At 39.4% G+C, this 20688-nt stretch overlaps 1 pseudogene; it reads right to left on the bottom strand.

Moving 5' to 3' along the window:
* LOC102439921 overlaps window positions 1-12309 on the bottom strand; it is an 89797-nt pseudogene extending 77488 nt beyond the window's left edge.
* Window positions 12310-20688: the final 8379 nt, after the last annotated feature.

Here is a 20688-nt window from a genome sequence, read left to right as displayed (position 1 = left end):
AGGGATGCGCTAAGTGTGGGGAAGTTTGATGAGTGAAGAAATAAGTTCAAGGAAGTGAAGCTTCCTGGGAGGGGAGGCAGGACACATCTCCACCAGTTCAGGAAACCAGGCGGTGAAAACGGTACTGCCCAAACTGCGGTACATGGGCATTTCTGAAACTGGGTTTTGATTCTCTTACTTTCTTTTTTTTTTGTGGAAGTAAAACTTATTAAAATTGGTTTTTGATTAAGCTTCCCTAGACACTTTATCTTTTGCCACTTGTTTAAAAAACACTATATTTGATTGTCAAAGGCCCTGTGGGTGGCTCTTCACAATGTTTTATTTTATTTGATGGACAAAGGAGTACTCTGTGTGTGTGTGTATGTGTGTGTTCCTCTTTAGCATACAGTTATATGAATCTGTCGATCTTACGTTCTTTAAACACAACATTATTTTCACAGCCCCAAATCTCAGTATTTGATGGGTAAAGAAAAGTTGAAGACCATAAGCATGGGGATTCATCACTTTTCTCTGCTGTCGGATGCCACCTGCCATGTTTGTGGTTCCTCCACCCAATGTGCAGGCTCTCTGCCTCTGTCATAGGACCTTACCGTGGGCATTGTAGGCACTAATACCATACCATCTAGTTGAAGTTGAAAGAAAGGGAGGGAATGAGCATGAGCCATTTATCTCCTCCGTTCATTTATAAATCCCATTTAAGCTGCCCTACAATGCAAATTCCTCCCAAGGCCACCATTACATAAAATACACAGACTTTGTTTTCTTTATTTCTCTTTGAAATTCAAAGCAGTGAATGGATATCTTTAATCATCGCCCCTTGGAGAGCTTCCCTTAAGGCCTGGGGAAACACTGATGGTGCTGAAAATTAAGAGGGGAAGGCCCACTGCCAGGATGGGGAGTTCTGACAGCTCTGCTAAGTCTGCAGAAGGAAGGACCGAGGGAATCTTTGGGCCCACTTATCTCAACTTCTTCCTTTTTGGTCAGGAATACTTTCAATTATACTATTTGATGCAGGACCTTGTAAACCAAGCATGTCAAACTTGCGGCTGGAGGGCCACATGCCTCGTTGACATGCTTGTTGTAAACTAACCACTTTTGATCACTTCATTAAGTGTAATCTGAAGTGTGGTAAGCAATATGAGGACAGGAAAAGGCAATGGAAGACTTGATCCTTTCAAGAAAGTTTTAGTCATGACAGAAGAATACACACACCTTCATGAAGTAAATTTGAATAATGAAACATTATTATATGTCTGAATATGTGCCAAAGATAATATATTTTGCAATAAAATTGGAACTTTCATGAATGACCTCCAAAAATATAATAAACTAGAGGCTCGGTGCATGAAATTCATGCACAGGTAGGGTCCCTAGGCCTGGCTGGTGATCAAAGCCGATCAGAGTCTTCCAGCTGCTGACTGGGGCCTCCATTCCCCGGTTGCCAGCTGCTGGCTGTGGCTTTCCTTCATTCTGAGCTTCCTTCATTCTGGTCAGTGAATGTCATAGCAAGTGATTGAACTCCCGGTTTCCAGGTCAAACTCCCGAGGGGACACTTTGCATATTAGCCTCTTTTATATATAGATGAGCCATCATATACAGGGAGTAACAGAAAGATGTTTGTCTAATTGCTACTTTAATATCAAATACAAATTGCAACAAATGAGATATTTATTCAAGATGTTTTCATGGAAATAGCTGAGATATCAGTAGAAGAGGTTTTGGAAATTGAAATGTAGGGATACAATGCTAAACATCATTTTTTGTAACTCATGTAAAGTGCTAAAATTAAGACAATAAGATGGATTCCAGATAATAATTTTATTTGGACTAAACAGTTTTAGACCTCAAAGTATTTGAATATAATGAGCAAATTAGTAAAGATGTTTTAATTATTGGGAGGTTTCATCTAAAAAGCCATATTTCTGGCTTTTCTCGAAAACTTTAAAGATCTAGCTCCTCACCCTGGCCGGTTTGGCTCAGTAGATAGAGCATGGGCCTGTGGACTGAAGGGTCCCGGGTTCAATTCCTGCCAAGGGCACATGCCCACGTTGCGGGCTCGATCCCCAGTGTGGGACATGCAGGAGGCAGCTGATCAATGATTCTCTCTCATCATTGATATATCTATCTCTCTTTCTCTCTCCCTTCCTCTCTGAAATCAATAAAAAAATATACATATATATTTTAAAAAGATCTAGAAATATACATATATATTTTAAAAAGATCTAGTTCCTCTCAGTCAGTATTCTCACAGGCAGTGATCTCCCTATGCTGAGTGGCAGGTGGTCCTCCAGGTTCCACAGCGCCTTTGGTCCACATTGTTCTTTATTTTTCTCCCAGAATGCTTTAGTAGTTCATGTTTATTACCTAGTTCCCTATTGGCATTAGAATTTGTGATTCCCCAATGAAGTCCAACCTCCACCAAATTTGACCTGCCTTTTGCAACGTCCTTCCTACTTGAATGCGTCACGTAAATCTTGCTCCTCTAGGCAGCCCATTCCAGTGTTGGACACCCCTTAGTTTACTACTAACAAGCTCTTTCTCTGCCATTGAGCCTAATCTGTTTTCTTCTAATTCCTATATTTTTTTCTAATTTTATCCTTTAATTTCTTTTTTTCCTCCTTTATATGATACACTTTCAAATATATACATCTATCAAACAATGCCAAGAAACTTCACCTCCAGAAAAGTCCTTATGTTCCATACTGACCTTGAACATCCCTTGTGTTCTATACTTTTTTTTAGTTCTGTAGATATTTTCAATTAAATGTTTTATTTTGAGTTATTATAGATTCAGATGGAGTTATAAGAAATAACACAGAATGACCCCACATACTCATTATCCAGTTTCCTCCAATGATAATATTTTATAAAACTATAGTACAATATCAAAACCAAGGTGTTACACCCTTGCAATGGTCACGCCTATTCTGGCCAATTACCTGTTCCCAGATGTGACTGACAGATAAGCATCTTCCCCCATGTTACCCAGACCTTACTGAACATCCGTCCAAATTACCTTTGTCCAGTCCCTTCCCCCATAAATCAGTGGGGAACAGACTTGGAAAGTGTTAAATTATTAAAGCTGTATAAATGGCATACCTGTATTATCTAGTCTTTCCCTTATTCTTTTTCTGTTAAATAATAACCAGGTTATTACAATGGTATCATGTTAATATTTTCTTCTTTGTAATTGTTGAATAGTATTTCATAGTATGGATATAACAGTATTTTTAAGCATTTCCCCATTGAAAGACATCTGGGTTGTTTACAGTTTTTTACTATTATGAATAAAGTTATAAATATTCATATACAGGTTTGTCTGTAAACATAACTCTTCATTTCTTTGGGATTAATGCCCAGGAATACAATTTCTGGCTACTGTGGCACTAAAATATTTATTCTTTTAGGAAACTATCAAACTTTACCAGAGTGACTTACCATTTTATATTACCCCCAGAAATCTATGAGTGATCAGGTTTTCCATATCCTGATTAGTATTTGGCATTTTCAATATTTTTATATTAGTCATTTTGATATGTTGAATACAATAGTTATACATGTTTAAATCATGTTAATTAAATTTAAATAAAATTTTAAAATTCAGTTTCTTACTTGTACAAAATCTATGGAGCACATTTCAAGTGCTCAAAAGTCACATGTGGATAGGCCACGATTAAAATGATAAAGGGTGGAACTCTCCATTATTGCTGAAAATTATTTTGGACATCGCTGCTATATTATTGCTACTTCCTGTTCCTTGCTATCCTCTTGGCCTTTGGTTTTTTGGATTGAGTATTGTCTATTTTACTGTTTTCTTATTTGGTCCTGAAGATCTGTCCCATTCTCCCTTTATTCCTGCCTCTGGTTCTGCCACCAACCTTAGTTTTGAAGAATTGTTGTGAACCGTCACCAAAGAACTGACCTCTGACCTCCCCTTTGGTTTTGATTTTGGATTTGTTACTTAGTACATAATGGCCTCAATCTACTCACCCTGAGCTAGGACACTCAGCTCCTGATTTGGCCTTAACAACTGGTTTGTTTTCTTCTAACTCTCTCAGAGTCAGGCTACTCTAGAATTTTCACCCAAAGCTTTTCTGTTCTGGATACATATACTCTGTCTTTAAATCAACAGTCCTCATGGAATTGCTCCTACCTCTTAGGATCTGAAAATTTAGGCAGTAATGTTTTAACCTGCTATAATTGGGCTTCATATTTAGAGTTATTATTGTGAAACAGTATTTAAAATGTAGTTAATACAAAATGAACAATATTTTAAAAATACTGCAAGTGGGGAAATGGAAGTGGGGAGCTTATATTAATAGGTACTTGGAAAAAAGCTGGGACATAAATTCCAGGTAGATGATAAAATTTGTAAAATTTTCATACTGTACACAGCAATGATATACACAATTTGTAAACCACCGAATACTTTGCGCTACTGGCAAATATTGGTAGTGTTTCCATCCACAAAAAAATTTTCTTAATTAAAATAGCAGTAAATTTAGCTTCACAACATTTAAAAATAAAATAACCCAAATTTCTACAATTGATCCCTTTAAAGAAAGAGGATCAATTCGAGATGACCCTAGTGATTAATTATATATAAAAATGTTAGTTTTTTTTCCCCTTGACATTAACTTGTCATTTCAATGTGCACAGAGAAAAATTGCTAAGGGAGGAATCCTGCAATAAAGAGAACATAGAAGCAAAGGAGAACCAATTAAAGTAGGTACATTATTAGGAAATGTAATCAATCCTTAATTATCTAAGGACTTACCAGCTCGTGTATGTATTTATTCATCTGTTAGGGAACTGTGGAAAGAGTAAAATGGAAGTTTAATCACTGATTAAAAGCCATTTTAAAACCTAATTGCTTCACTAAGTATGGTGCTTTTCACAAAGTGGGCACTTAATAAAACTTATGGAATTGTAGGTTGAGGAGAGATTGGCTACCACAAATGAAAATCAGTCAGTGAATTTAAAGTGCCTCCTTTGTGAAAAGCATGCTACTAAGAATTCCACATAAAATAGAAAATAACTTATAGATTCTAAGAAAAAAATAAAAAAATAGATGAATTAAGAAACATTTCTATAATGAATGAAAAGCAGAAGTGCTTGTGACAGTTTCAGACGGTTTTGTGAGAGTCTGTATAATATTATATATACATTGTTTGATAGTTGAATATTAAAAAGAAACATAGAAGGCATAATTACAGTATATTAGAAAATTTTGATTTTTAATTAATAACTCATATTTCATGAGCTCATCTAATAAAACCCAATTTAAAGTAAATTACATTAAACTCTAAGGTTTTTGTTGTTGTTGTTTGCTTGAACCACAATAGAAATCCTACCGTGATATCATTTAAGTACTTTTGAAAACAGTAACCTGAATTATGTGCTCATGATTTTCCCATCTTATTCAGAGACCTGTCCATTTGAAATGTGCACGTTGGAGCTGTTAAGTTTAGTTATGGTATTCAAACAGCCTCTGTCAAGCTCAAAAACCAAAATCAAAAGCATTGTTAAACATTTGTTTTTCAATTTACAATAATCTAAAAATGAAATTGTTTTATTTGCATTAAATATGGGAGAAAGATTGACCAAGTAAATTGTTTTAGGAATCTCTATTTTTTTGAAATTTGGGCAGGCCCCATTTGTACTTAAAATATATCTAGGCTAATGACTGCATTTTTATTGTTTCTGTTGTTCTTTTTGTAGGTGGAGGTAGATGTACATTTTGGTGTTTTGTTTTGTTTTTCCTATCAAGTTTTCCTTCTTTAAAACTGTCTTTCAGTTCGGCCCCTGCTGCAGCTAATGTACCTTGGGGTGAACACCTGACCCAGAGACTAACATCCCATGTCTGAGGCGGCTGGGAAGCAAGCTCATCCATGATGCTGAGTACAGTATCCCGCCTTACCTGCCATTTCCCTTTCTGTGGTCTCAGTTACCTGCTGTCAACTGAAGACTGAAAATAGTGAGTAGAAAATTCCAGAAAGAAACAATTTGTAAGTTAAATTGTAGCTGTTCTGAGTAGTGTAAAGAAATATCACGTGAGGTCTTGCTGCCTGGATCCCACCATAAACAGGACTCATCCCTTCGTCAGCATCAGTGTCTCCACGCTGCACACGCCTTGCCTATGAGTCCCTTAGTGGCCATCTTGGCCTCAGATCCACTTCCTCTGTATCGCACACAGCACGTCTGTTCAGGTCACCCTATTTTACTTCATAATTGCCCCAAAGCACAAGAGTAAGGATGTTGGCAATTCTTATATGCCAAAGAGAAGGCGTGAAATGCTTCATATAAGTGAAAAAGTGGAAGTTCTTGACTTAACAAGGAAATAAAATAATGTATGATGAGGTTGCTACGATCTACAGTAAGAACAAATCTATCCATGAAATGGTGAAGAAGGAAAAAGAAATTTGTGCTAGTTTTGATCTACAAAACTGTGCTTGTTTTGACCTTCTGGGGTATCTGAGAAGGTCAGTAGTAACCAACATCATTCTCTTCACTTCATCTATCATGTAGACATTTTATCATATCATGACATCACACGAAGAAGGGTGAGTACAGTACAATAAGATGTTTTGACAGGGACCACATTTATCACAGTATATTATTATAATTGTTCTATTTTATCATTAGGTATTGCTGTTAATCTCTTACTGTGCCTAATTCATAAATCAAACTTTATCATAGGACTATATAGTAAAAGTCATATATAGATAGGTTCGGTACAATTCACAGTTTCAGGCATCCACAGCTGTGCTTGAAGTAACAGCCTGAGGTGAGAGCTGACATGATGATGTGGCCACGTTGGGTCATGTGCAAGCCCAGGTGGCTGGTGAGAGGGGAGTAGAAACGTGGGTGAGTTCTGGGAGACAGTCTGTGATGCATGCCTCAGTTCCTGCCTTCAGTTCGTTATGAGATCCTTGCAGTCTTTATTTCCTCTCTCAGAATGCCCATGAAACCTGCATTTTTACCTTTATGTTGGGCCCTATTTTCATTACACTGGATTTAGAAGATTTCTATGTCATGCAATTGAATATGCCCTTACTAAATCACAGGTTTGTACATTCTTCCTGAATATTTTTCTTGATGTATCCATATCTGTTTCTTTTATTTAACCTACAGCTCTTTATCACTTTGGATGTAGTTATTTTTTCATTAATTTATACCTAATTAAGATGACTACAACTACGACTCTGATTGTTCTCTTTACCATTTAGTGTTTATCATTTGGAGTTTTATGCCGCAGTTTGTAACAATTTCTAAATTTTATAATATTCCTTTAAATAATTTTTCTTTATAAATACTATAAAACAATGAGAAGCTTAGAGGCGTTTGCTGATTCTGAAGCTTGTGTCACAAGTTATAATTTTGATATCTCTAATCAGTAGGTTTTTTAGTGTTGCTGACATTTTTGTTATATGAGCCAAAATCAATCTATATGCCATCAGTACAATAGTTAGTAAAAACTGTCTGTTTAACCTCCTATAGTTAGATAATTATGAACTTTCCCCTCTTCTTTATCAGACTTAGTGTACGTACAGACAGCTATTTTGTACCTACCTATTTTACCTTCCAGCTTAAAGATATAGAGTTGAATATGTGATAGTGCTATATTTCCTAAGACTAATCCTAAGTAGGGTGTTCATACTATAAGATATAAAAATCAAGGTCAAAGTAGCATCATTTTTTTTGCTAAAGTATAGGCACAATTATTTTTATCCCTTAAACATTTACAATAAGAAATGGATTATTTGAAAGGGCAGCATTCTATATAAGTGGGACATAAACAGTAACTCAACTCTTAGCCTAAAGATTACACTTAAACTGTGTGAATTTATGTCTTACTTAGAACTAGGTCAGCAGTTCTATACCAGAAATTGGTAGTACTCAGGAGAGTGGTAAACCTTTTTCAACTTGGGTTGAATTTAAATTAAACTCAGACTTCACAGAGACTGCCTTCCCGAAAGACAATAAAGCCAGGAAAATAATCAAAATAATATATAGAGGTTCATAACAGATTTGAATTCATGAAAGATTAATAAAATCTATGTGAAAGACATTTTTTTGCTGGGGACTGCGTAGTATTATAGTTGGATGAACATTTTTGAAAGTCTGGAAGAAGGTGGCATACATCAGTGGTGAGGAGCATGGAATTGTGTGTCCAAGAGCTGTGGGCTGAAGCCCTGAGCTTCCTTTTTTTACTACGTGGCCTTGAGTTAATCACTGAGTATCTCTCTTTTTTTTTAAGGGGGTTAAAATTAACTTTATTTTTCAGCTTTTCTTCATAGGGATGTGTTAACAAAAATAGCATGGTACAAAAAGGGTACTGATATTGGGCTTAGTTAAAGAAGATGCCTCTGGCAAAGTGGTAGGAAGATGAAAGTAACAAAGACAAACACAGAAGTTAGAGTTTTTCAAAAGTGAGTTCAAATGTCAGGTCTGCCACAGCCTGTGACTGGAGGCAACTTGTCCTATCTAAGCCTGTTTTCTCATCTGCCATTGGATTTGAGATCACTCATGTTACCACAGTGACAGTGAGCAGAGCCTTTTGTCACTGGTGTGTTCCTTTGTGGCCATGTGAGGCCACATTGGACGAGGCTAAGGAGAGAAGGCCACGTGTTTGAGGTGCTGTGAGAATCTGGACTTGGCTTCACTGGGTTTGCTCAGCCCGGGCCCAAAGCCAGACAGCTTGACAGGCTGGTGACACCACACCCAAAACTTAGGTAGCAGGGAACAGAGGGGTGGGGAAGGATCAGCACCTATGTTGGTGTGAGGAAGCCAATGAAATGGAACTCTTCAATTCTGCTTCTAATTTAAGGCAGGTTCTGCCCAAATGAGAAATATCTGAACTTTTCTGTTCTCCCCGTCTCTCTGTTTTTTAAATTTTTCTTTGTTTTGACAAACCTCTAAGTAAACCTTCCCTTAGATGGTGCCTCTAGTCCCATTCCAACATGCCTTAGCACCTTCATTCCCAAAACTAAATGCAAACTCTTCCAGGGTTCTGCTTTCTCCTTCTAGTTTGAGGTTCCCTCCTCCGAGTGTCCCTAATGCTTAACATGCTTATAGTAGAGGCCTATTGCATGAAATTTGTGTGGAGGGGGGTGTCCCTTAGCCCGGCATGCATTCTCTCACAGACCGGGACTCCTCGGGAGATGTCCGCCGGCAGTCAGACACCCCTCTCACAGTCCAGGGTTCTCGCAGTCCAGGACCCCTCGCTCCTTACAGTCCGCCTGCAGCAGAGGTGGTAGAGGCTCCCGCTACCACCACTGTGCTCGCCAACCATGAGCCCGGCTTCTGCCTGAGCAGCACTCCCTAGTGGGAGTGCACTGACAACCAGGGGGCAGCTCCTGAGTTGAGCGTCTTCCCCCTGGTGGTCAGTGCACGCCATAGTGACCTGTTGTTCTGCCAGTTGTTCTGCAGTTTGGTCAATTTGCATATTAGGGTTTTATTATATAGGATGATGTTGAACAGGCAAATAATCCTCTCATGTGGACTGAATGACCATGGCTATTGGGAGGGAGGAGGGTGTGAATGCTGATAACAAGCCCTGGAATTAAGGTGAGACTCCTGGAGCACATTCCTATGTTTGCTCTCTAGAGATGCGTTAAACTGTTTTTATCTTTTAAAAATCAAGAGATTGAAAAATGGCATTTCAAGTATTAGACTGATAAGAGATTATCCTAAACTCCTACCTGATCTCCAGCAGAGAAAGATGCTTGGACAGAGTTGATTAAGATGCCTAAGGACAGCAACAGATGATCATGAACTTCTATGTTTTTATCTTCCTATTTTTGGTTTAGAACTCTGAAGTGATTACATTTAACCCCACTGCTCCTGCTCACAAGTAATGCTATAAACTTATGTTAAGAAAATTTCTCACAGCCTTTCTATTCTTTATGATGGAACTTGTGTTTTCCTCATGACTGGTAATTCAGTATCTCCCAGCTTGGTCACTTGTAATCACTGACTGCTATTGCATTGAACTTGGAATTATAATTAGGGAAGCAAAGAGAAACCATTAGGAGTCCCCATTTGTTTCTAAGGAGGAGAAAATGATGTTGCCCCATCTGCTCACTTGTTTATGGAACAAGTGTGCTCCCTGCCCTAGGAGTGTTTTGCTCCTTGGGTGCTGGTTAGAAGAGGTGAATCAAAAGCTAAAGGGAGTTTCAATGGCCAGCAACTCTCTGCTAGCCATTTTGGCAAGACCTAAGACCTAATGCTCTCTTGGTACTCTGGATGGAATGTGGGACCAACATCAGTAGTGGCAGGATCTTTCGGGGCTAGATGTCTTCAATACCACAGTCCTGGCCTTTGCCCGGCCTCATTCTAAAAGTGGAGAAATTGCTTCTCCGGGAGCCTGAGGCAAACAGAGGTCACAGTCTTAAAGTGAGCTGAACTCCCAGGCACTGCGTTACACCAGGCCTCAGAATTCTAAGCACTAATGCTTCCTTTCTAAATCTTGCTCAAAAGGTTCAGGTGTTCTATCTCCCTCCATCCTGGAACCTCTGAGGTTTTCAAGCAAGTGTGGAGAGGCATTGAGAAGTGGACTAGTAAGATGAGCTCATCCTTTTTTTTTTGGGTGGAATTCCACTAAGTCTGGCTTAGTTGGTCCTCCCTGTTCTTCTAACACCTTCCTGACTTCCTCTTTTCTCACCAACCGTCTGCATCTGACACACTAAAAAAGAAACAAAACTTGCATCCCCGTCCCAACAATTCCATTCCTTCTTCAGGGGCTTGCATGCTCCCCTCCCTTTTTGGGTCATAGATCTGCCTAGAACAGTGGTTGGCAAACTCATTAGTCAACAGAGCCAAATATCAACAGTACAACGATTGAAATTTCTTTTGAGAGCCAAATTTTTTAAACTTAAACTATATAGGTAGGTACATTGTTATTAACTTAATTAGGGTACTCCTAAGGCTTAGGAAGAGCCACACTCAAGGGGCCAAAGAGCCGCATGTGGCTGCGAGCCGCAGTGTGCCGACCACGGGCCTAGAAGATAAAGGGGAGCGGTTTGAGCCAGAGTCTTTATCTTCTCAAACCAACCCCCTCTGAATATTAGAATTGTAGTGGCATTGCCCCTCAAGTTCCCCTCTGCTTTGGCTCCAGAGGATCCTATTCCAGATGGGAGCGGTTGTTGGTGAAGATAGGCGTCTAGCCAGAGTTGCCTGGACTCCTTCAGCGAGTGAACAAGCAAAGGCTGAGAGCAGGGGCTTGGACTGGTACTCTATGCCATGCTTGGCACACTGGGACTTCACCAGGGGAGCTACTTTGTGGTAATTATGTCGAAGTGTCATGGTGCTCAAAGATGGTGCTCAGTCTGGAGCTGAGATGTCCACTGAACCAGTCATTGACGGTGGACTTGTGGACATTGCATGCTGCCTGGAGCTGGGTGGAGACCCAGTACCTGTTCAGGTCGTGATCAGTGTGCATGGGGATAGGATTCATCTGAGTCACCCACACAAACCAGTTGCTGTCCAGGAACCTGACCATGAAGAAAAGGCCCAGGAGGCCTTCACTTCTAATAACAGCACATAAGTGAGGAAGCTGCTGCTGGAGAAGGTGATCATCCAGGGCAAATCCATCCACTTCCTCTGCTGGATAACAAAATCAAAAATATACCACTGGAGGCAGAGAGGCAGCAAGGCTGGGGGCCCAGTCAAGAAGTGTTTGTGCTGGTGGTTGCAGGGCATGTGCTTTTTCTTCTGTTTCCCAAGCTCCACAGAGAGGATCTTCCCTGAGGCAAAGAAGAAGGGGTGCATGGTGATGTCTGGGCATTTGCGGAGGCAGTGGGGCTTGGCATGGTGTGGAAGTGCATGTGGTTCCACCAACTAACGGGCAGGGGCCCCGTTCAGGTGGGCCATCACAAAATGATGTAGCAGGGGGTTCCACGTAGTGATGCTGAAGACAGACAGGTGCCCCAGGTCATGCTGCAGCCAGCCAGCCTGGGCCTGAACTGCACTGAGCAGCACCGCACAAAGGAGGAGGGCACGAAGGACATCCCAGAAAACAAAAGAAGGAGCCAGGCAGCAACATCCAGCAGCAGGACGTGCAGCAGGTGCAGCAGGAAGAAGACACAGTAGGCCTTCCTGAGCCCCATCTGTTCCACTGTGGCCCAAGCTCCCAGAACTCCTGGGTCAGTTCTTCATTCTTAGCGAGCTCAAAGTGGGGCTGCTCTGGAGACAATTCTCCAATCAGGAGAGAGTTCACGTATTTCCTCACAGGCCCATATTGATGTGGAACGCCACAAAGGGATCCCTACCATCCTTATCACATAATGACTGATAACCCCGAATCATAGTATCTTAACTCAAATTTTCTTATCTTTGAAATGGAGATAATAGTGCTTCCCTTCTAGGGTTAGTGAGGATTAAATGAGATAAGTATAGCACTTAGCAAAGTGTCTAACACAGGGTAAGCTCTCAGTAGCATTAGCTATTATTGTTATTATTATTATTACCACCTGAAAATTGTGTATAACAGTGTGATCGATTTTATGGAGGTTTTAAGGGTCAAGAGTTAAAGTGATGCACTGTAATTACATCATATTTCTTGCAATCATTATGCTTCAATTTTTTGGTAACATTGCTTCAGATATAAGCCAAGTTTCATCATTTTCTTCAAAGCCTGCCAATAGGCTGTTTTGTTATGAGATTCTAGAGTAACCACTAAAGATTAGGTTATATTTGAATGTTTTTCTTAATTTCCCTTTTTTGGAAATCACAGCTTGATGGCTGTAATTAAATTAAATCAAATTAAAGTGATGATGGGTTTAGATAATTTTCTAACCAATGTATTGAGATACTGTGCTATTTATAACTTTTTTCCCCATCCCCAAATTCCTCTATACTTTCTATTCCATGTAAATTACTCAGCTGCTGCTTCTTCTTCTTCTTCTTCTTCTTCTTCTTCTTCTTCTTCTTCTTCTTCTTCTTCTCTCTCTCTCTCTCTCTCCTCCTCCTTCTTCTTCTTCTTCTTCTTCTTCTTCTTCTTCTTCTTCTTCTTCTTCTTCTTGTCTCTCTCTCTCTCTCTCTCTCTCTCTCTCTCTCTCTCTCTCTGTTTGTGTGTCAGGGTAAAATGGTAGTGGCAGGGTGTGGGGCATCTTTGTTGGCCTCATACTTCTAATGTTAATTTAGATTATGCTTCATAAACTAAGCTAAAGAGTTTAGACTTTACTCTGAAAGCTAAAGGAACCCATTGGAAGAGTTTAACCTGAAGAATGTTGTCTCCATTTGCAGTTTAAAAAGATCACTCTGAAAGCACTGAAGATGGTGCCCCAGAGAACCCACTGAGGGGCTGTGTAGAAGGAGTGGAGCTGGTGAAAGATACTGAGAAAGAATAGACAAAAGAGATGGGAAAAGTGTTTGAAGAGAATGGAGTCTCAGTAGCCAAAGGAAGATACTGTTTTATAAATGAGGGTGTTCACAAGAAAATCTTATATCACCTTAACTCTCCCCAAGAAAGGGTAGCTCTCACCAATATCTGTCAGTCCTTTGTCCATTGGGAGCAGTGAGTGAGGAGATTGGAGAAGGCAGGAGTCCCACGTTAGGGGTTGAAGCTGGAATGTAATCAGTGTCAGAGAATAATTCTCTTGTATTCTGCAGCTTTCTAGCTCTTGACACTTTGCTTGACAGTCAAGCCTAAGAGAAACTTATGATCAGGGGAAGACTATAGTTTGTAAGGTCAGTTTTGTTTCCATCTTTGTGAAGTCACCCCTGTCACCATCCATTCCTCCTTGTTATCCTCTTTGAACCACAGTGAGCAATTCAGATTTTGCTGCAGATGGATATGAAATGGGTGAAGACTACATTAAAAAATCTATCTACTATGCTGAATTATAAATGTATTCCATATTATATTCCCCATCTCAAATTGTATTCATTTATATAATCCACCGAAGTTATAGATGCAGTCAAATGTCAATATAAAAATGCTCCAAATAACACAATGCCAGCAGTAAAAATATGACCCAGATATGCATAGTCAGAATACCCTCTAATTATTAAATTACTGAGGAGAAATTAATGCCCAGTATAAATTTGCTTCTACATTAAATGCCCAAGGAATTGACATCCAAAATTTAGCTCTCCCTTATGTTTTATTTTGCTGATTTTCAATTGAGTTGGGGTTTTAAGTAAGTGAGGATTCTTTCAGGAGCTGCAGTCTATAGTGTCTTCCTCTGATTCCTTTAAAGGAGTTGAGAATCAGTAGAATACACTGGATCATTGCAATACTACTTGCTCATTCATATGACTAAGAAAGCTCAAAAATCTATAGGCCCACAGTAGCAATCCTAGCAAAATAATATAACCAGGGGTTAAAATATAATACCATCCAAACCCTCACCACAGATGTCAGTCAAGAGCCATGCATTTAGTGGTAACTGGAGAACAGATAGAGAAAAAATGATAGAAATGATAGAACTAGTTTTGGCTTTAACTTCTCCATGATAGTGATCAATTGGCTATCAATAGTTTCCACTTCTGCAATCCAGAGTTTTCATAGCTTCAGAAAAGTCCATTGAAAACCAATAACCATGTGCTTCTTCAAAATAAACTTTCCATTTTTAAAATTGCCACTTTCCTTATTTTTGGTTAATCTGTATTATTTCAATGGCTTCATCTGTACCACTTACATTCTTTAAGCAGGACTAGATTTTTTTTTTAAGATTATGGGTCATTTAGCAGTAGCTAAGAAACAGGGTAAGTCTGAAAACAAGCAATATTAGATTTCTACCAATGTTCAAGACTCCAAAAATCTCAACCCCTACTGATTAGGAGATGCTGACTCCAGCCTTGTACTTCATATTTCAGGCTGAGTCAACTTCTAATAGTACGTGCATGACAGTCTGCTCATCCTGATAGTGGCCTTTCCTGGTTCTAGCAAAGGTCTTTCTCTTGCTGTATGGGCTCAAGTCCCAGAATAAGTGATAGTTCATCTCCAATTTAAATTCCTGAAGGGAGTCTTTCCTGACCTCAGGAAAGAACACTCTATTTGTCCTTATGACCAGATTTCTGTTTGTTTCATTTAAAGACTCTGAATTGCCCATCATGACTGCTAAGACAAATCTCTGGTTAAACCTAACTGTGGTTTTCAGCTCACACCCACCAGTTAAAGTTTTGCTTAAAGCTCCAACTGGCCACTTGCTCACTTGTACTAGAGTTCAGCTGCATAGCCCAACCCTATTAACACTAGCCATACTCATGTAGACTGCAACTACAGTATAAGCTTCTGCTGACTTCAAAATTCAGAGCTAAGAAGGTGTTTGTTTCAGCCACAGTAGAGTGTTCAATCTGTCCACGTCTTATTTTGATCTAAAACAATTATTAAGGCTTGATCCTATCTTCACAATTTTCCAGTAAATACATCTTGTGGTGGGATTTAGGATGACAACCACACTCCTCCCCTAATTTCATGGATTCTGCACTGAAAAATACACATACGATGCAGATAAGGTTATCAGCATTATTTGTTGATAAAGTGAGATTGGGAAATTTGACTCAGATTTGAGGCCACATGTGTCCCTTCTTATTTACTCCTCAAATGATACTCTTCTTCTCATTAGCTGGCACAATGGCTGGAAAACTTCAGTTTCGCCTTTCCACAGTGCCCTACTGAGTTTTGTGCATGGAAGAAACAGGAGGAAGGAAGAACATAAAGTAAAACTTGCAAGTAGGCAACTTAAAAGGGGCAGGAGAGGGGTCCATGAGAAGTGGTATTTTTACTTCCTCAACTCTGCTTATTATCAGTCAGGTGCTCACCAGTATTGGGGAGGTTTGGGATATAATGAGTGGAGACACAGACAGTGGTTTTCATCCTAATATTTCTACAGGGATGGACATTTCTACTCTATGACCTTAGATGTATGAGAGGACAAAGAGGACGATTTCCTGCAGAAGAGATCAGCTCACAGTGTCAAATCTCATACACAAAGGTCAGGGTCAAGAAAGATAAAGACAGAAAAGTGCTCATAGACTCTAGCATGGTGGAGTCCTTTGTCATCTTAGAAATAGCTCTTTCTGTAGTGTGATGATCCTCAAACTCAAGTGTGCTTCAGAATCAACTGGAGGGCTTGCTACAACACAGATCGCTAAGCCCCAGCTTCTCAGTTTTTGATTAAGCAGGTTTTGGATGAGGTTAGTTGAATTTGCATCTGTAACAAGTTCCCAGGAGATATTGGTGCTGCTGTTCTGGAGGCTGCATTTGGAAAACCACTGCTATAGAGGGCAGGGGGCCATTATGGAGTGAATAGACTGTGAGAAAGCAGAAGCAGGGTGTGTTAGCTATTCTTCCAAAAAACTTGGTTATGAAGAAAAGTAGAGAGAAATAAATGTTGGGACTAGAGATAATATGGGGTTGAGGATGGATTTCCTTTACGTTATACAGATATCCTTATTCCCATGCCATTTATTGTAATGGAATTCGTTTTGTTATACATTTACAACTGAACACTATCATGGACTATCTTTTTGTAGAGAGTGTATGTGCTATATGTACCTTATGTTTGCTCTGCCAGATCCACTCTCCCTTGTTTTTATCATGCCTTGGGAGCTCCCTTGCCATATGGCTTCCTGTTGGGTTTGGCCAAAGGGGATCTCAGACAGAGATTAGAGGGAGGGAGAAAAAAGAGAGGTTGGTGTATCTACTCTTCTGGCTTCCTCCCTGCCAAGTTGCCTTGGGCTTTCTCTGTCACTTGACAAAAAGCCATTGCTTCTCTCAGAGTGACCATTTCTGAAAGCTCCTCTTCTTCCAGATTCTTGTAACTGCTGTCTCCTCTCTTGTTCCTGTTATCTGTGTTTTATTCTATACCCTGTTCATATCTTTATTAAATAAATAGTCCTTTATCAAAGCTTCCTTGAATCATCCTATAGTGAGGATATCATAGGGCAGTGATGGCAAACCTTTTGAGCTCGGCGTGTCAGCATTTTGAAAAACCCTAACTTAACTCTGGTGCCGTGTCACATATAGAAATTTTTTGATGTTTGCAGCCATAGTAAAACAAAGACTTATATTTTTGATATTTATTTTATATATTTAAATGCCATTTAACAAAGAAAAATCAACCAAAAAAATGAGTTCACGTGTTACCTCTGACACACGTGTCATAGGTTCGCCATCACTGTCATAGGGGGTGCTAAATGATATAAGGATTCTCCGTGTGTGTGTGTGTGTGCATGTGTGTGTGTGTGTGTGCACAAGTGCATGCATATGTGTGTTCCTGTCCATAACACGCATTTTCTTTTGGGTTACAACCTTTCTCCACTTTCAGTCCATGTGGTTCAGGTGGGAATGACTCTACCCTTCTCCAGATCCAGGAGTCAACAAGTGACCTGGGTATTTTGGTATATTTCCTAGCCACAGTTCAGCTCAGAGAAGGGCATTTGATCTAATCTGGTTCAGTGAAATTCAATCCCTAGACTAGATATGTTTGAAAGAGGTGCTTTCTTTCCCCTGTGATGGCTAGACTGGTGCTGTGTATGCATGGATCTTCCTGTAGGGATGAAGGCCTACAAAGGAAAATGGAGATGGAAGAATGGGATGCCTAAGGATATCTTTCAAAACATGCATTCAACTAAATATGACTACTTTTCAAGTGTTAATATTTATTTTGCTTAGACTATTATGAGTTGACTTCTGCAATCTGTAATAGAAATTGATCTAATATATCTCTTATTCCTCTCTCATCCCATGTTTGTTCCAGATTCCACCTTTCGGCTATGAACATTATGCTTCTTTGAACTTTCTCTAATTCACTAGATTCTTCCTAAATCTGCCTTTCTTTATTTCGCAGATGTATTAGTATGTATATATTCTCTCTTGAACAATCTCATAAAAAATGTATTAAAAATAGGTTTTACCCAGAGGAAAAAAAATGACCTCAAAAAGACATTGGTGGTGGAGTTAAAATACATTTGCAACCTTACTGATACACCTGAGGCTTTAAGATAGAAGAGAATTGGTGTCATTTAAAATCTATAGACCCTGAACCATGAAAGTACATGAAGTTATGTGATTACTTCAAAACTATGCTTTGTTTATACTTTTAACTACAGCTCTACTGGTTAACCTATCATATCTTGAACTAAAAAGATAATAAGCTCACTTTCTAGACTGTGAGATTTACTCACTCCCACTACTTAGCAACACTCACCAGGCACCAGTGAAATAGAAATATATGTCTTAAGCTCCAGAATTTGTTAACACTTTTAAATATAGTTTCTGATTCACTAAAAATACATTTTAAAAATATGTAAACTGCTGCTGTTTGAAATGAAAGAAATATTCATTCATTTAAAGTATCTTTTAAAAAAGCCTTAGCTCATGCTATAAAACCTGTTAAGTACAAAAAGGAAAATGTATTAATTTCCAGATTTTTAAAAAAAGGAACAGTGGAAGGGAAAAGAAAGAACTAGTTCTGTGAACCTGAAATATATTTTAGTATTTCAAGACAATTTTTTAAAATGTTAGATATTTGCTTCCAAGTAAATGGAAAGTAATTAATAGCTTCCTATCAAAACATGTCCTCCTTAATATTAACTATTTGTAGATATTTTTTCACAGTTGTTTCACAATCTTCCTCCTTTTTATGACCCATTCACCCAGGTTAACACTGGGGAGTGATCATGAATTCCCCAAGGAATGGGCAATGGCTACAGAAGTGCTCCCCACCCCCTTCGCCCCCTCACTTTTCCTGGCAGCTGATTTCAGCAGCTGTTGGTGGTCCCTGGCAGAGGTTCATTCAGTTAGGCCCTGGGACAGCTGCCTGGGGTGGCAAGTGTTCCCATAGGCAGCTGGAAAGAGGACAGACAGGTTCTATCTGCAGCTGCTCTCGGAGATCTAGATTTTCACCAACAGCCCCTGTTTCTAAGTCTGCCACCCAGGAGACTCAAGCAGAGCAGCAATTCAGCTCTTACAAGTAGCATTATCACCAGCTCAGACAATGGACAGGAGCTCTTCATTGTCAGAAGAATTCATACAGGAAACTCAGTCAGTGAATTCATACAGGAAAATGTGTTTGATCTATTCCTGTCACTTTTAAAAATAATGACAGCCCATTCAAATTTCTGTGTAACTCAGAGTGGTGGGAAGAACCATGCACTGAAACCCCTGCTCAGCCCGTGGCCCTCATCCTTGGCTGCTCACGGGAGTCACCAAGAGCATAAAACATTGTGAATGCCCAGATCCTACTCTTAGAGATTCTGATTCTGATGGTCTAAGCGGCAGCTTAGACATTGGGATTTTAAATAGCTTCCCAGGTGATCATCATGACGAGTCTAAGTTGAGAAACACTGCATTATCCCAGCTTGTTCTCTGTCAGTGTTCCTAGCATTCCCCTGTTGTCTTCTCATGCAAATACAGAGCATCCTCCTTTGTCTCACCTGTACTCCTGCTTTACACTTGGGTTCATACCCAAACACTTCTTAAAAATTGCCACCTGGCAGTTCTTGTCTTATGCCTTCTATTTCCCACTGGTACTTTAGTGTCTGTCATATCAGTACATCAATTTTTGTCTGCTATCTGCCAGAGATTTATAGGGAGTGAATCATTCCTACAATCAACAGTATAAGGGGTATGCTAATTTTTCTTCCTCATCATCTTTCCCCCCCGCCCCTTATTTTTCTTGCCCGTCATGGCTTGCCCTCCCTTAGGTGGAAGCCCTCAATGAAACGAGGAACTCAGACAGACATTTGCTTAGACATCGTATTCACTTTAGGATGATGTTCTACTCTGGTATGTAATAATTCTCAGAAAAAAATGGAAAGGCTTAAGTAATTAAAAATGCCCTTCAGTACAAGTAGAGCAGAGAGGAGAGTTCCCAGAGGACGTCTTGTGCTCACCTGTAATATGGAAAAATTAAGCAATAAAGGAAAATGTCTGCGATCATAGGAAGAAATGAAAAATTTAATAAACAAAAAGAGCTAGTAATTAGGAGTTAGTAAAAAGTAATTAGCAGGCAATGTTCTCCTCTTTACTTTTCTGTGCTCTGAAAATAAAGCTATAAATGAATGAAACAAGAATGTCAGTCTGACCTCTCATCAAAATTGGCTAAGATCAGACTGTCAAACCTCAGCTGGAAGGTAGGGGAGGGAGGGGGTAAAGGGGAGAGATCAACTAAAGGACTTGTATGCATGCATATAAGCCTAACCAATGGACACAGACACCAGGGAGGTGAGGACATGAATGGGGGGTGAGGAGGGCAATGGGGGGATGAGGACACATATGTAATACCTTAATCAATAAAGAAAAACAAAAAACGAAAGTGGCTAAGATTTCCTGAGGATGGGTCTGTATTGCCAAAGTCCACCTTGGGATCTAGGAATAAGGTAGCTTTTCCACGTCCACCAACAAAAGGGGGAAAAATAATCATGTGACAATGAGTGTTTTCAGTGTTGGAATTACATAGATCACATTTCTACGCATTTTTGTTTCACAATGTAATAATTTAACTCATCTACTTTATTGTGCTTTTGTGGGTAAGGTCACAAAATCACAAAAACAAACACTGATTATGTACTAGGTAAGCTTCACAAGAATGTCCCATCTAATTCTAATAAATTCCTTCCCTATAAAATAGGATAGTTAAATACATTCTACAGATAGCACACACACATACACACACACACACACACACACACACACACACACAAGAAACAGGCCCAAGGAAATTAAATAATGTG

The sequence above is a fragment of the Myotis lucifugus genome, unplaced genomic scaffold (genome assembly GCF_000147115.1).
Source record: "Myotis lucifugus unplaced genomic scaffold, Myoluc2.0 scaffold_5, whole genome shotgun sequence".
Taxonomy (NCBI): domain Eukaryota; kingdom Metazoa; phylum Chordata; class Mammalia; order Chiroptera; family Vespertilionidae; genus Myotis; species Myotis lucifugus.
This window is presented reverse-complemented; position numbering and strand designations above follow the sequence as displayed.